Source organism: Camellia sinensis, chromosome 7 (genome assembly GCF_055761805.1).
Source record: "Camellia sinensis isolate YWXY chromosome 7, ASM5576180v1, whole genome shotgun sequence".
NCBI lineage: Eukaryota > Viridiplantae > Streptophyta > Magnoliopsida > Ericales > Theaceae > Camellia > Camellia sinensis.
This window is the reverse complement of record NC_138967.1, coordinates 107,100,887-107,115,792: the sequence shown is the minus strand read 5'-3', so window position 1 is coordinate 107,115,792 and position 14,906 is coordinate 107,100,887. Positions and strand designations below refer to the sequence as shown.

General features: G+C 40.5%; 1 pseudogene across 1 annotated transcript in view; it reads right to left on the bottom strand.

Annotated features, from left to right (window-relative positions):
- The window catches only part of LOC114260986 (putative inactive histone-lysine N-methyltransferase SUVR2), a 40,401-nt pseudogene that overhangs the window by 12,241 nt on the left and 13,254 nt on the right, over window positions 1-14,906 (bottom strand). The window contains exons 6-11 of the transcript XR_014336779.1: window positions 14,506-14,717; window positions 13,528-14,354; window positions 12,898-13,157; window positions 12,126-12,192; window positions 11,959-12,009; window positions 7,497-7,593 (exon numbers count right to left, since the gene is read on the bottom strand). The product of XR_014336779.1 is annotated as a putative inactive histone-lysine N-methyltransferase SUVR2 (transcript). The remainder of the gene's footprint in view (window positions 1-7,496; window positions 7,594-11,958; window positions 12,010-12,125; window positions 12,193-12,897; window positions 13,158-13,527; window positions 14,355-14,505; window positions 14,718-14,906) is intronic.

The window sequence follows — 14,906 nt, the reverse complement described above, 5'->3', positions numbered from 1 at the left end:
CTTGAACATTACACAGTTAAGGAAAAATAAGAAGAATGACTTGTTCGGATTCGTAACCTTTTCAACTCGAGTTATTAAGCCCATAGGGGTGTCTCTACACCTAGTTGTAGACACCCCATTTTTGACCGACCTTGAGACTCAGATGTCACCAGTTGAGCACTTGGTGATATTGCATGTTGTGCTTGTTCAGAAGTCTCAGAGTCGCGACTGCGAGCCCTGCCTCCGGACTTTCGAACCCTCTTCTATGCCTTGCCTCGGTTTGCGAACCAGACTCGGTTTTCTCTGTTTCTTTTCCTGAGGGGAAGGAGGGGTCCCGTAGACCATCTCTCAGTGGCCGTGGGCTACATTTTGTGGCCGCAGGCCATTTTGCCCATTTCGGAGTCCGGTTTTCGGTTTTTCGGGATCGTTGGCCATGTGCCCCGGTTCGGGACCGCTTAACCATCTCCATTTGCTCTGATTTTTGGCATACATCTTATTTTCTCCCTTTTGAGGGACACTGGGGTCTGAGAAACCCACTTCGTGGCCGAACGCCACTTTCGGTGTTTAACGGGCAGTTTCCGGGGCCCCAAACTGCGTGTTTTGGCCCCCGAACATTCGTTTTGCATCGGTTTTCATTCGTTTTTGGCAGGTACCTCTGTTTCATCACTAGGAAGGTCATGGAAGGGTGGGAGGCCAGCAATTGTTTCAACAACCAGTTCTTTACTCTTCCGGCGCCCTCCGACACCCGTTTTTCGCACTTCCGGGCCAATGTTGAACACCTTGGAGCCATTTTCTTCAAACCCAAACCACATATTTGTGATGTACACACATGGGAGGACCCTAAAAGTTCATGGCCGGCCACTAATGCTTCTTGACCCTTTTGAACCCCTCCTTCCGAGCCAATGTTGAACACCCTTGGGCCACTTTCTTGAACTTTGAACCACATATTTGTGTTGTACACACATGGGAGGACCCTAAAAGTTTATGGCCGGCCATTAATTCCATTTGACCCTTTTGAACCCCTCCTAAAATTGGCTTGTTCTCTCTCCTGTTTTAGAATTTCCAAATTCGAACCACAGGGTTGTGAAGAGGAGACCTGGGAGGCCACCAATATGTGGTGGCCAGCCACTATTTCAAGTTGACCTTTTTGACCCCTAGCTGGCCGGCTAGGGGGGGTGGCCGGCCGGCCACCTGCAGCAAAAGTAAGGGGCCGGCCATGTTCCTCATGCTTGGTACTTTACAGCTGTGCAGCTGTTTCCCCCAGAAAATATCCCAATCCGGGGGATATTTTGTGGGGGAAAGCTTACCTCCTTTTTGCCCCACCTTTACACCCTCCTTTTGGTCCTTATAACCAGCTGCCATTGTTTATTTTGGGGGTTAGAAAATTTGTTCTTCAAGCCTCAAGATCCATATCTCCCTCCATCCTTCTCATTTCCCTAAAAAACCTTAAGTCCTACACCTTGTTTTCTTCATCACCACCAAGCTCTACCATCACCACTTCATTTCCAGCAACAAGGAGGGCTTCTCAAAGGCTAAAGGAGCTGCAAATTGGTCCAAGAAGCAACAAAAGCTTTAGTCTTCAAGGGTGAGTGACATTTCTCCTCTTTTGACCCTTTTTCTTGATCCATTTATAAGCCCTATATGCTTTTTGTTTCAAGCTCCGGCCCTAACTGAAAGTGACCCTCTTTTGAGCTCATTTTCACTTTTCATTAAGGACTCAACCCTGTTTGAGTCCTCCATGATGCACTTGCTTCATTGATCCTCTTATATGTCATAATCTTGCATGCTATTTTTGGCCCATGAGTAATCTGTTTTTGAGCATGATGTAATCTGTGAATGTGCTTATTTTGGGCCCTTCTTCAACATTGTTGAAGGGCCCCTCACCATTTGATGCCTCCATGATGCACTTGCTTCAATATCCCTCTTTTGGTCCCCATTCTTGCATGCTTTGGCAGCCCACTATGCTTCCATTTTTGGACGATTTACAGGCCTAGAGATGGCCTTATTTTGACCTTATTAACATGTTTCATTAAGGTTCTTTGGCTGTTTGTAGAATATTTTGCATACCTCATGTTATAGCCTCTTTTGAGCCTTATTTTGCATTGCATTTCTAGCATGGTTGTATACTGTTTTTGGGTTTTTACAGTTCTGGAAACAAGCTTATTTTTGGTCCCTCTTCAATGTTGTAGAAGGGAATTTTTCAGTTTGGGCATTGCATATACCACTTGCCTCTTTGGCCACCTTTTGGCCCTTTTTCTTGCATAAGAACTTAGCCTTGTCTATGATTGTTTTTAGGGTTTTTACAGTTCTGAAAATATGCTTATTTTTGGCCCCTCTTCAATGTTGTTGAAGGGCCCGAACCTGTTTGGGGACAGCAGCTGTGAGTTGCTTCTTTATCTCCCTTTTAATCCCCATTTTTGCATGCTTGTTTTGCCCTGCTTTTGTCCACTGTTTGGCCATGCTTTAAACTGGAAAAGTGCTCATTTTGGGACTGCCTTGCTTCTGTATTTACATTCCATGTACCAATTTTGCATATTTGGTATAGCTATAGGCCATTTCGGGTGCCAAAATTCATGTTTCGGGACCATTCCGTGCATCGGGTGTGTTTTCGCCACATTTCGAGGCTGTTTTCCCCCACATTTCAGTGCTTAAATTCTATTACCATGTTTGCATATCATTTCCCATGCCATAGTTCGCATTTTTGCATTACCTCGGTTTGCGTGCCCGTGTGCACGCATTTCGAGGCACTTCATTTTCATCTATCGGCATCCTATGTGAGTGTGGCTGAGGCTCTCTCATGTTGGTATAAGCCCATATCATGTTCCCATGTCATTTGCATTGCGTATGCCCTTGCCTCGATTTGCGTGCCCGTGTGCACGCACTTCGAGGCACTTCATTTTCATCTATCGGCATCTTATGTGAGTGTGGTTGAGGCTCTCTCATGTTGGTATAAGCCCATATCATGTTCCCATGTCATTGCATTGCATATGCCATTGCCTCGGTTTGCGTGCCCGTGTGCACGCATTTCGAGGCACTTCTTTTTCATCCATCGGCCTCTTATGTGAGTGTGGCTGGGGCTCTCTCATGTTAGTATAAGTCCATGTTGCGTTCTATATGCCATTTCCATGCCATTGCATTGCATATGCCATTGCCTCGGTTTGCGTGCCCGCGTGCACACACTTCGAGGCACTTCATTTTCATCCACCGGCCTCTTATGTGAGTGTGGCTGAGGCTCTCTCATGTTAGTGTAAGCCCATATCCTATTTCCATATCATTTGCATTGCGTATGCATTTTCTCGGTTTGCGTGCCTGTGTGCACGCATTTCGAGACATCTCATTTTCATAGCATTGTGCATGCTAGGCTGTATCTTAGTTGCATTCATGCATATCATGCATATTGCATCGTGTTCGGGATAGGAGTTAGCCCGGGCACGGGAAACGAGGTGCATTTCGTACTCCGAGTGACGGAATGCGTCTCAATTCCCTAGTCACCGACACTCCGGATTATCCATGATGGAGTTAGGTTTTAGCTGTGTTTTCATGTGCATTCATCCTATATTGAATTGCACATTTCGACCCCTCTGCCATCATGCATCGATATGCGTGATTGGTGGCACGAGGATCGAGGCATGCATATATTTGTGAAAATACATTGCTATGCCCCTTTCCTGCTCTCTGTTGCAGCAAAATGAAGAATCAGCAACTTTTCGGAGCTTGGCACGCTTTCCAAGAATAACTGCTAAACAGAGGCTAATTGGGGCATCCCGGTGGATTTCCGCGCAAGACAACCCGGACATGCATCACCCATCAGAAGCAAGGCAGTCCCTGGCTTGCATGCCAGTTTTATTTATTTTCTTAGTTAATTTGTTAATTAATTAGGAATTTGTATATTATTTGGACTGTAATATTTGGACTGTAATATTCTTTTATTCGGGACTGTATTATTTATTCGGACCCTCTGCGCGAGGGCACAACTGTAATAAGTGTGCGTGAGTGTGATGTATGTCTTCCAACCCCACGTCTTTCTTCCCTTTTATTTATCTGCTTATGATGGTTAGATTAGGGCATATTTAAATTAGCATACAGTATGACAGCATGTTTGTATCATTCATCTGTATTGCATGCACCGGGCTCGGCGCATCATACTAACTGCATTGTACTTTCAATTCCAAACTGAATACATGATAGTTGTAGCATTTCATATACCATGTTTAGAATAGCCGAGCCTGCTATAGTTTGCATTTTTACATGTGTTGCATTAAGCATTTTTGTATACTTAGGATCATGCATGATTTCTAATGTAGTTCCTATTTTGGCTTGGAGTACTCGGTAAGTTCTATGCTTTAGCATCCTCGCATGCGTGTGAGTGACTGCCATGAATAGCATGCTTACCATGAGGCTATGTGCTTATGTAATATAACTGCCTGAATGCCTGTGGGTAAAAGTTGGGTTATTTGAATTGGAATAATTCATCAAATGTGTGTTTTAAGCCCACTAGATAGTGGCAAAATCATGTTTTCTAAGCCCACCCGAGGGTGGCAAATCCACGTCTTAGCCTACTTGCGGGTAGCACCATCAAACCACTTTCAAATAAATAAACATGAAATGTTTTGTTCCAATTCGGGCGACCCAGTCTATGCTTATATGCTGTGTGCATCACATAGTAACATAGGCTAATAACCGGAGTAAGGACACACAAAGTTTTCAAAAATTGATATCATGGTTAGTAGAGGCCGATCTTTGATCGAGCGAGCAGGGGTGCTCACGAAGTGACATTCCCCAATCGTACCCAAGTTCCCGAGCCGAGGCAACTTTGGTGATGACGGACACGTGGCCTTTGGCACCGAGTCAGGGTTTCCTAAATTTCCCATTAAAAAAACATTTAGGTGGCGACTCTGTATCTGACAAAGCAGTTCATGTTTGGCACTTCTTTTCAAAAATCTGTTTCTCAAAACGATTTGTCGGATTTGGACTCTTTGGTTCAGACTTAGAACCGTGACAAATTGGAGAGTCCTGAGCTGTAGTGACCCCAAAATGAACAGAACGGGAGCTCATTCCTCCCGGGGCGTTTGGGCTTGTTACACTAGTGCCCTAAAACCGTCTGGTTTGGGAGTCATTGACCCAATACTTGCTACATGGGTTGATTAGAAAGCTTAATGGATCAAGGCATTGCAGAGTCATCTTAAAAAAAAAAAAAAAATAAGAATCTTGACTGCAACAGGTTAGTTTTTCTGTATATGCTGGGTGTTATTATGAGTTACACTGGACTATTATAGTGGACAGTTAACTAATATGGTGAATGCACTTTACACCGAGGGTACTCATGACTTGTCTACTAGCATGCGCAAGTACAGGGGACTTTACTTTTATATTAACTGAATTGTGGTTTTGACTCAATAGGTTCCTTCATGCTTGTCCACTATGCCTTTAATGACTTATTATGTTTTAATATCACACTGTAGTGGCACATAAGTTGATTGTTATTAGGTAGAGTAGTGTGGTCATTTGTTGTTGAGTATACATGAAATTGTAAATGTTTGTGGGTATAATTTCTGGAAACCCTCACGAGACTTTACTCGTCCACTTGGGGTAACTTTGTGGTTTAAAGGCTTGTTGCATATGCTAAATGCAACAGTTATCCCACGAAAGAGGAACTAGTTAGATTTTGTTTAATTTAATTTTATTTTTATTACTTGCTTGAGGACTAGCAAGTAGTATGTTGGGGGATGTGATTAAGGCCGAATTGTACATCATTGAGACTGTTAATTAGAATCTCTTAACTTCACTTGCTGGTCAAACCGTATACTTTATGTGTTGAATGTCAAGCAGGTTGTACATAGTTGGAGCATAAAGTGGGCAAAAAGACAGAATTTGGAGAGAGTTGACCAAGCCGCACGTGCGTTGACTTTCCCGCACGTGCGTTGACTTTTTCTAGAAAACTGTGCCCGACATTTTAAACCTGTTTAGAAGGGATCAGAAGTATAAAAAGGCAAGGAAAAGGCTGGATTAGGGTTCGGAACTTGTTTTGACCTAAAGAGAGAGGCTAGGGTTTGGAAGGGAAGAGAAACAAAAAGTTTCAAGGATGTCTCTCATGGTGTTTTCTTCGCCATCTACCTCCTTCCACTCCTCCATGAGTGGCTAATCTCCTTTTCTAGGGTTTTGATCAAAACCCTAGCCATGTAATTATTTAGTTTTCTTTTTGATTTTTAATTATGTAAAGGTTTGAACATTTGTATGGTGATTTAGAAGTTTCTTTTATATATTTTCATTATTTCTTCGAATATTTGACTTTCTGTGATTGTTGAATGTTATCCATGCAAGAGTTTTCTATTCCTTTACATTTAAGGTATGAGACGAACCATACTACGAGGAACAAGTCGTATCACTACCTTAGTTTAGAGTGAACGATTCGTATTACTTGAGATGGTTCGTGCTCGTACATTGAATGTGGTGATTTTCTTGTTAAATGCTTTGAACTTGTAGTTGCGAAGCATTAATCCGTTCAAACCATTGCATAATTGATTTCAATTGGAAACCCTAATTACGTGGCTCGTGGTGGACTCTTTGCCCTAGTTTTTCCCTCAATTCAGTAAACCCAATTTCATTTATTATTGATAATTTAATTCCTTAGTTTAATTTATTTGTTATTAAATTAAGCTATGAACAATCAATCTTTTTATCAAAATTAATTTAGGAATTTAACAATTAAATTAGCTTAATTTCACAATTGTCCCTGTGGATCGATACCTGAGCTTGTCATTATTCTAAAAGAATTTGGTGTAGTTTAGGGTTTATTGTTGGTGTGTTCAACGACCCATCATATTTGCATGTGAGACTAAAGTTACAATTAAAACTTTGATTATATAATTATATATACAATATATATAAACATACTAAAAAAAGTTTATATTTTACTAAAATAATAATATCTACTACCACTATTATATAAATGTACTATCTATAGTTAACTATTATTTATATTTATATTTTTTAAATACATAAATAACATATTTATCTTATTTTTTATACATATTTTTATATTATTTAATATATAAATAATAAATATTAAACGAGCCAGCTAACGAGCCGAGCTTTGGAATGTTTAGGCTTTGTTTATTAAAAATTTAACGCGCTCGAGCTTGAGCTCGAACGCAAAAAAAAAATTAACGAACTGAGTTCGAACAAGTTCCTACCGAGCCGAACTCGAGCCTGTTCACGAACAGCTTTGTTCATTTGCAGCCCTACCAGTATGGAAAGATAAAGTAGAACACAGGCACGTCAAGAAGTGCAACATTACGCTACGTACATATATATAGAAGATAAAAGGAGTGCAAGGACCAAAGTGGGAGGATCATTTTTTTAAGGACCAAAGTGGACTAGATTATGCTCACAAGCTTGCCCAAGCAAACTACTATAAAGATATTTTATCATTCAAATGAGAAAACAAGGCCAAATTAGTCATGCCAAAAAAAAAGAAGAAAACACAACTTCGTGCATTACAACAGGTAAGCACTTACTACTCGAGCGTTTGATGTTTCGGCAGAACTTGGTGCCACACCGGCACTTAAATGCCTTGACTGGATGATCATGATCATCGAAATCGATACCATAATCCTGCAGACACATCACATTTATCAGCTTCACAAAGAAAACAAAAACAAATCCCCAAAAACTCTTTTTTATGCATCAACCAAGCTTAAATAATAAGCATCGATAATTTGTTATTTGAGTTCCAAGCAAAGTAAACAAGTATACAAGCACACAATTGGTTTTGAAAAATTTTTTGAGGGAAAACTGAATGTATGCTCTTGTAGCACGATGTATAAACTCATTAGCAAATATTCCAAGCGGACTAGATTTGTACTGTGCAATACAGGCAACAATAACAGGCCATTTTTTGTGAAACCATTAATTAAACCTCACAATCAGATAAGAGTCATACAATTCATAAACGGCATGCCAGAACATGTCAAAATGTTTGTGCCATCTGCCAACCTCTTTCTTATATGACATATATAGTAAAGCTTAGGCTATGTTTCACAGCTTCAGAAGATTTTACGTAACTTCATCAATCAAGTAAATGGTAATACACATCCACCTGAACACATTCAGGGTCTTCAGGGAAATGATTCTTTTAGATACCTCAAGCATATTTTAGACTCTTTGGAGATGAAGTCGTGAGTGCCTGATAGGTTAAACAAGGTACTGATGGGGATACCTCCATAATTGTGATCATCCACATTGATGACTACTTCCAAATTCACAGCACATTCAGCTTTTCAAAACAATTTGATAAACAAAGCCTAACCTCATGAAAATATGTTCGCTTACTTCAAATAAAAAATGCCCTTCTATGACTACAATTGCAATTGCTGGATTCAACTACACCATAGATTTCTAACTACCCATTTTAAGCACACCGATATGGTGGTGCACGCCTACTAGTATGTATATGTAAGAAATAATGTATAGAGAAAGAGAGAGAATAAATTGTATGTATTATTATTGATTGATATAATGTTGTAGTTGATCTATATTACAATGATTCATGATTCCTATATATATAGAAGAGGGTGAGTGTGTAGTAGGTAAGGAGTAGGTGAAGTGGAGGTGATAGTGGTGTAGTGGGTTAGGTTTAGTGGAGTAGGTGAGGTGGTAGTGGTGTAGTGGGTTAGGTTTAGTGAAGTAGGTGAGGTGGTAGTGGTGTAGTGGGTTAGGTTTAGTGGAGTAGGTTTAAGTGGGTGAAGTAGGTGGAGAGTAGGTGGATTTTAACAGCCCCCCGCAAACTCAAGGGGGATAAGAACTAACCAACTTGAGTTTGGAGAGAATAACAAAACAAGAAAATACATAAAAATAAAAAAGGATAGGTGACACTATATGGTCGTGTCAGACCATTGGTGAAGACACTGGATGGTGGTGTCATAACGTTGTAGAGGACACTGTATGGTGGTGTCATAACGTGGTAGAGGACACTGTATGGTGGTGTCAGACCGATGTAGAAGACAGTTTATGGGGTCATGTCGGACCGTTGTAGAAGACAATGTTGTGATAGTTGTGGTGACAGTTTACGGAGTCTTGCTGGACCCTTGTAGAAACTAACCGGAATCAATGTCGGGACAGTTTACAGAGTCTTGTCGGACCCTTGTAGAAACTAACCGGAATCAATGTCGGGACAGTTTACAGAGTCTTGTCGGACCCTTGTAGAAACTAACCGGAATTTATGTCGGGACAGTTTACAGAGTCTTGTCGGACCCTTGTAGAAACTAACCGGAATCAATGTCGGGACAGTTTACAGAGTCTTGTCGGACCCTTGTAGAAACTAACCGGAATCAATGTCGGGACAGTTTACAGAGTCTTGTCGGACCCTTAAAAAGTCGCACCCTCAAAAGGTGTGCCCAATCTGTCAAAAGGCGTGCCATCAAAAGGCGTGCCCAATCCATAAAAAGGCGTGCCATCAAAAGTTGCGTCCTCAAAAGGTGCACCCACTTCATCAAAAGTCGTGCCCGACAGAAAGCGTCGAGCCATCAAAAGGTGAGCCGGAGACGCGGCGAGGCACGTGAGCGACAGTGCGCGTGTCGGCCTCTTCGTCATGTTCTATATAAATCAATGCGGAGGCTGAGGCAGAAAACCTGCTAAAAACTTCTGAAAAACTCTTCCTTGCCTGAGAGAGAAACTCTGTAATACTCTGTAACCAACCCGTCTCTGAAACACTTAGCAACATGGCCTCTTCTTCCCGTCCAGCTACCTAAAACATGGCCTCCTCTTCCCGTGGTCTGCTCACGCTCTTTCCAGAACTGAACGAGCCCACAAGAGAAATAACTGGTGCGGTGGCCAATGAACCTCAACCAAACACCTCTGGTTTTGCTCCGTTGAACTTTCCGATACGGTCGGTGGAGCAAAAAATGGCGGTGCAGTCGGATGTGGAGGCCAATCAGTATACCTTGAAGTCATGTGTGGAAACCATGACTGCGGTTACAAATTTGTCGAACCGGCTGCAGAGTAGGACAAATGAGGTGCAGCAGTTAAACGCCCAACTGGCTCTGCTCCAACGCATGTATAAGGATGCGCAAGCAGAGATAAGTGTGCTAAAGGCGGAAAACAAGGAGCTGAAGCGGAAGGCCAGTTTTATGTTCCGATTTGGAGGGCCGCCATATGCTGCAGTGGAGGAGCAGGGAGTAGTGATCATGCCCAGTGGAGTGGGAAACACGGAGGCAACACCGGCAAGGGCCGCCCAAGACGGTGGCAAGAAGAAAAGACCGGCGGAATAGGCGAGAAGAAAAATCCCACTGTTCCGATTTGTGTTGGTTGTGTTTTGTTTTGTTTTGTGTTTTTTTATTTTTATTTTTATTTTTTTTTTATTATTATTATTTTTTTTTATGGTGTAAAATGCTGATCGGGGTTGATCCCTGGCATGAAGAAATGACAAGTTTGTAAAATGTTGTTTTTTTTTTTTGGGAGTGTTTTGTTGAAAAAATAAAATAAAATGAAAGAAGACAAGGGAGAAAGAAAATAGATAAAAAATATTTATAGATGGATTATATGAAAAACATCAGTGCGATTGTTTCAAAATAAAGTGGGGTATTTAAAAAAGAGGAAAAGTGACTTGGAAAAAATAAATAAAAATAAGTGATTTTTGAAATCAAATGGAGGAGAGAGAGGGACAAACCCATGTGATAAAGTGGAGAGAGAGTCGGTGAGTGGGGTGCAAAAGGTGAAGGAGAAATGATGGATTGAAAATAGTTTGGGTCAAAAGTGGACACTGTTAGTGGGGAACATGAGTGCATTGATTATTTGATATAATAATAATAATAATAAAAATAAAAAGTTAGAACAGTTGGAGAGAATGAGTGGAGTATGGTAAGGGTTTCATCCAAAGCCAAAATTCCTGCAGCGAATCACTTCGCAAATCCTAGCATGAGCTTTTTCTCTTTCCAGGCTTATTCATGAATTTTCTGGTGATTTCAAGAGCCTCTGGTGGCATTGTGGCAGAGAACACCCCAACCTGGATTTTGGGTGGCAGCAACTGAGAACACCCCAACCTGGATTTTGGGTGGCAGCAACTGGAAAATATCATAGATCTGATTTTTAAAAACCTCGTGACAGCATTTCATCAGCTTCATCCAAGACAAACATTTTGATGTAAACAGGGCGAAGTGATTGTCTCCGCAACATGTCAAACACACGACCAGGAGTACCAACAACAACATGAACCCCACTGGAGAGAATGCGCTGATCTTCGCGCACACTAGTCCCTCCAACACAAGCATGAACCTTCACACTTTGCTGGGCAAGTTCAAGAGTGGGTGGAAGAACCAAAGCTTGGCACTCAACCAAGCTATAATCTAGCTGCTGCAGAATTCCAGAGCAGAATGTTGCAGTGTTTCCAGTTCCAGACTGTCTCGTCATATGAGGTGAAGAATTCTTCTTCATCAGCCTCACACATGACTACAGTTGCACAAATCTTTGTTGATTTTATCAGCGGAATAGGTTGAGGTCCGGCGGGCGGCTAAGGTGAGGTTGCCGCCCGCCGGGGAAGCGAAAATACTAGGTTTTAAACCAGCTCTGATACCATGTAAGAAATAATGTATAGAGAAAGAGAGAGAATAAATTGTATGTATTATTATTGATTGATATAATGTTGTAGTTGATCTATATTACAATGATTCATGATTCCTATATATATAGAAGAGGGTGAGTGTGTAGTAGGTAAGGAGTAGGTGAAGTGGAGGTGATAGTGGTGTAGTGGGTTAGGTTTAGTGGAGTAGGTGAGGTGGTAGTGGTGTAGTGGGTTAGGTTTAGTGGAGTAGGTGAGGTGGTAGTGGTGTAGTGGGTTAGGTTTAGTGGAGTAGGTTTAAGTGGGTGAAGTAGGTGGAGAGTAGGTGGATTTTAACATATATATAAAAATATATTAAGTGAAAGTACGCAACCACACTGTGGCATGAATAACTTCAAAACATAATCTAATGAAAACTAACTTACCCACGTAAGTTCCTCCAATGCTTGCACCTTTCTGCTTGTGAAGAAGGCAAGCTGCATAAAGGGAAGACGCACAAACTATATTACATTCCAGACTATAAATGATTAGGTCAGCACCACAAGTTATGGCCAGAGGGAGAAGGATGTGCAGAAGTATCTGAGATCCATACATGATAATAATGATGGTCAGGGGTCTCCACCTCCACAGGTATCTCAACCAAGTTTGAATTGAAACATCTAGAGGAATAAGAAATAAATTTATGAAATATTAAAACCCAAATGAAGATTCAACTTCAGAAAACACCAAAAGAAGTAGAAGAAGATAAGCAGAGAGAGATGACAGAGATGTAAACTAAAATGTAAATGCAAAAAATGATAGGATGCAATCTAAATGCAAGTGCCACACAGAGAGAGAGAGAGAGAGAGAGAACAAAAATACAGTTTGAAGAAAATCTAGAAATCTAGATAGTTACAAGTCATGAAATGGTATGTTTCAACACCAGATATAAATTGAACTTCCAAAGGCTCAAGGCTTAATTCATAGGGGCATCACATGAAAAAGCCAGATTAGTTAAAGACTCAATCTGTTGCCACCCATAATTATTTTTTTGGTCCTCTCTATATCTTACCTTGGACTCTTTCTTTTTCTTTTTCCTTTTCCTTTGTTTGAATTTTTCTTTATTGCAAGTACCGAGACCGATTCCCTTTCTTCTATTGTAAAGTGAAGTTAAAAATTACAAGTCATGAAACATAATCTAAAATTCCTTGTATCAATAAGGATCCAGGTAGTGTCTTTATTATACATATACACATCGGTAATGATAATTTCAGTGTAAAACCAATATGTTAACGACTCAAGAACGGCCAGCAGGGATCAGAACACAGTAATAATTAAGAGGAAGCCACAAGGGCATATGCGGTTCTGTGTTTTGTTGAACTTACCTATGATTAATAAACCTTGCAACATTTCCATAATGTGTTGCATCTAAACAAAGACCATCCTTTAAGACTCCTTCTGAACCCCAATCAGCATCGAGCAGCACAGGATATGCATGTTCCTCACTGCTGGGGCTTTTCGAGGCTTGCTTAAAGAGCTCTGCATTGGTTAATATTTCACCAACATATTCACATACAAATGCACCTTTTGGGAGGTCCTCTAGGGTACGAAGACCCCATCCTTTTCCTCTAGGAGTCATAAACACCTGAAACCTGGGGATAGGGGGAGCAAAACAGAGCGCACTAGTCATAGAATTACATGTAAACTAACAAGAAGATCTTATTGAAGCAAGTTTATTTACAAAACTTCATAAAAAAAACTAAAATCTTGGATTTTTTTGCTTCAAGAGCTTGCCTTGGGAGAGTCACATACTGTGCATTTATAGCCTGTTTTATTATTTTAGAAATTTGATTTATGCTTTATCGACTCATTTCATATCATGGTTCAAGTGCTAAAATTGGTAAGGTTTACTACTCTTTTTCAAAATTCAAAGTTCTCAAAAAACTCCAATTTAAAATAATAATAATAATAATTAATAAATACATAAACCTGATATTTTTGGCTCAAATTCTCACCTGCAAATTGCAACTTGTACCACACTGTACCACCCTATTAACACATTGCTTGCTGCTGCCACATTTCCCCCAACACGCTTTTATGTACTTCCTCACTAAGTGACCTTTGCATGGTTCTATAATATCATCATTTTTTTATCTTTCCAGTTTGCACTCCTTACAATAAAAGTGGCAGTGCTTTTGAGGATCGCGATTCATCGAAATACACTCTTCTAAAAATTCATCTTTAACCAGGCCTTCTAAGGTGTATGCAAAATCACCACCAGCTTCATTTGCACAAGCACAAGGTGTCGATGATGATAAACAATCGCCAACACAAATCGAACAACAATTCTCCCCAATCCGAGCCAGAGAGAAATTGACATCAGCATTCTGAAAAACTGCATTTTTGGGTATATGGTGAAAGGATGGTGGACACTCATTGTTGACTTCATTTACCAATGAAATCACAACTCTTTCTTGTCCTTTGGCTATGTCATTAGCATCATGAAGAGACTATATATCATCAGGCTGCTGAACCAACAGACTATGAGGATTTGCATGCTCAAGACTATTCTGTTCCTTTTCCTCATCAATTTCACCGATGTTCTCAATAGTATTCTTATCAGTTTGTGTGCAGTCATCTATCCCATTGGATGATGATGGAAGTCTTGGAATTTGAGACTGTGCTACTTCAACAGCACATGGGGGGTAATGACTGATCCATTAGAAGCACCAAATGGCTTTACTCTAGCACCCAAAGCATCCAGTGCATTAGATTGTTTCAATAAATCAATAGCTGGCATAATTGTTTCCTGTGATTTATTGGCAGAGTCAGTTCCCAGTTCCTGAAAATACTCAAGCATATCTTTCATTAGTTTAATCACATAAAAACTTGGGTCTTGGACTTCATATGATCTAAGACTAAGACATTTATCGTCCACCATTTTGAAAGCAGATTTTTCCAAGAGTAGAATTACAGGTCAAAGAAATTTTCACCTCTCCATAGTGTGAGGAAGCAACATCTAAGTTAGAAGAAGACCCATCCACATTGTTTGCAAGCTTGCAAGCAGTTCTCCTTTCATTTGATGAAGCTAGAACGCCATCATTTCTAGCTTCCCCATCTACAGATTGGGATACAATATGTTCAGGACCATCAGATGCTCCGATTGAGCCATTTGCACTAGAAGAATTTTCTTTGCTTAATGGCTCTGTAAAATTTGAAGAAACAAAGCTGACCATCATTTGTTGAAAGATACTAGTCGTCTATGTGTTTGTTAATCACCAAGAGAGAGAGAGAGAGAGACGGAAAATTTACTAATCTTATAAATTGTTATATCCAATAACTGAACAATATTGATATAACTGACCTTCATTGATATGAACACACTAACGACATT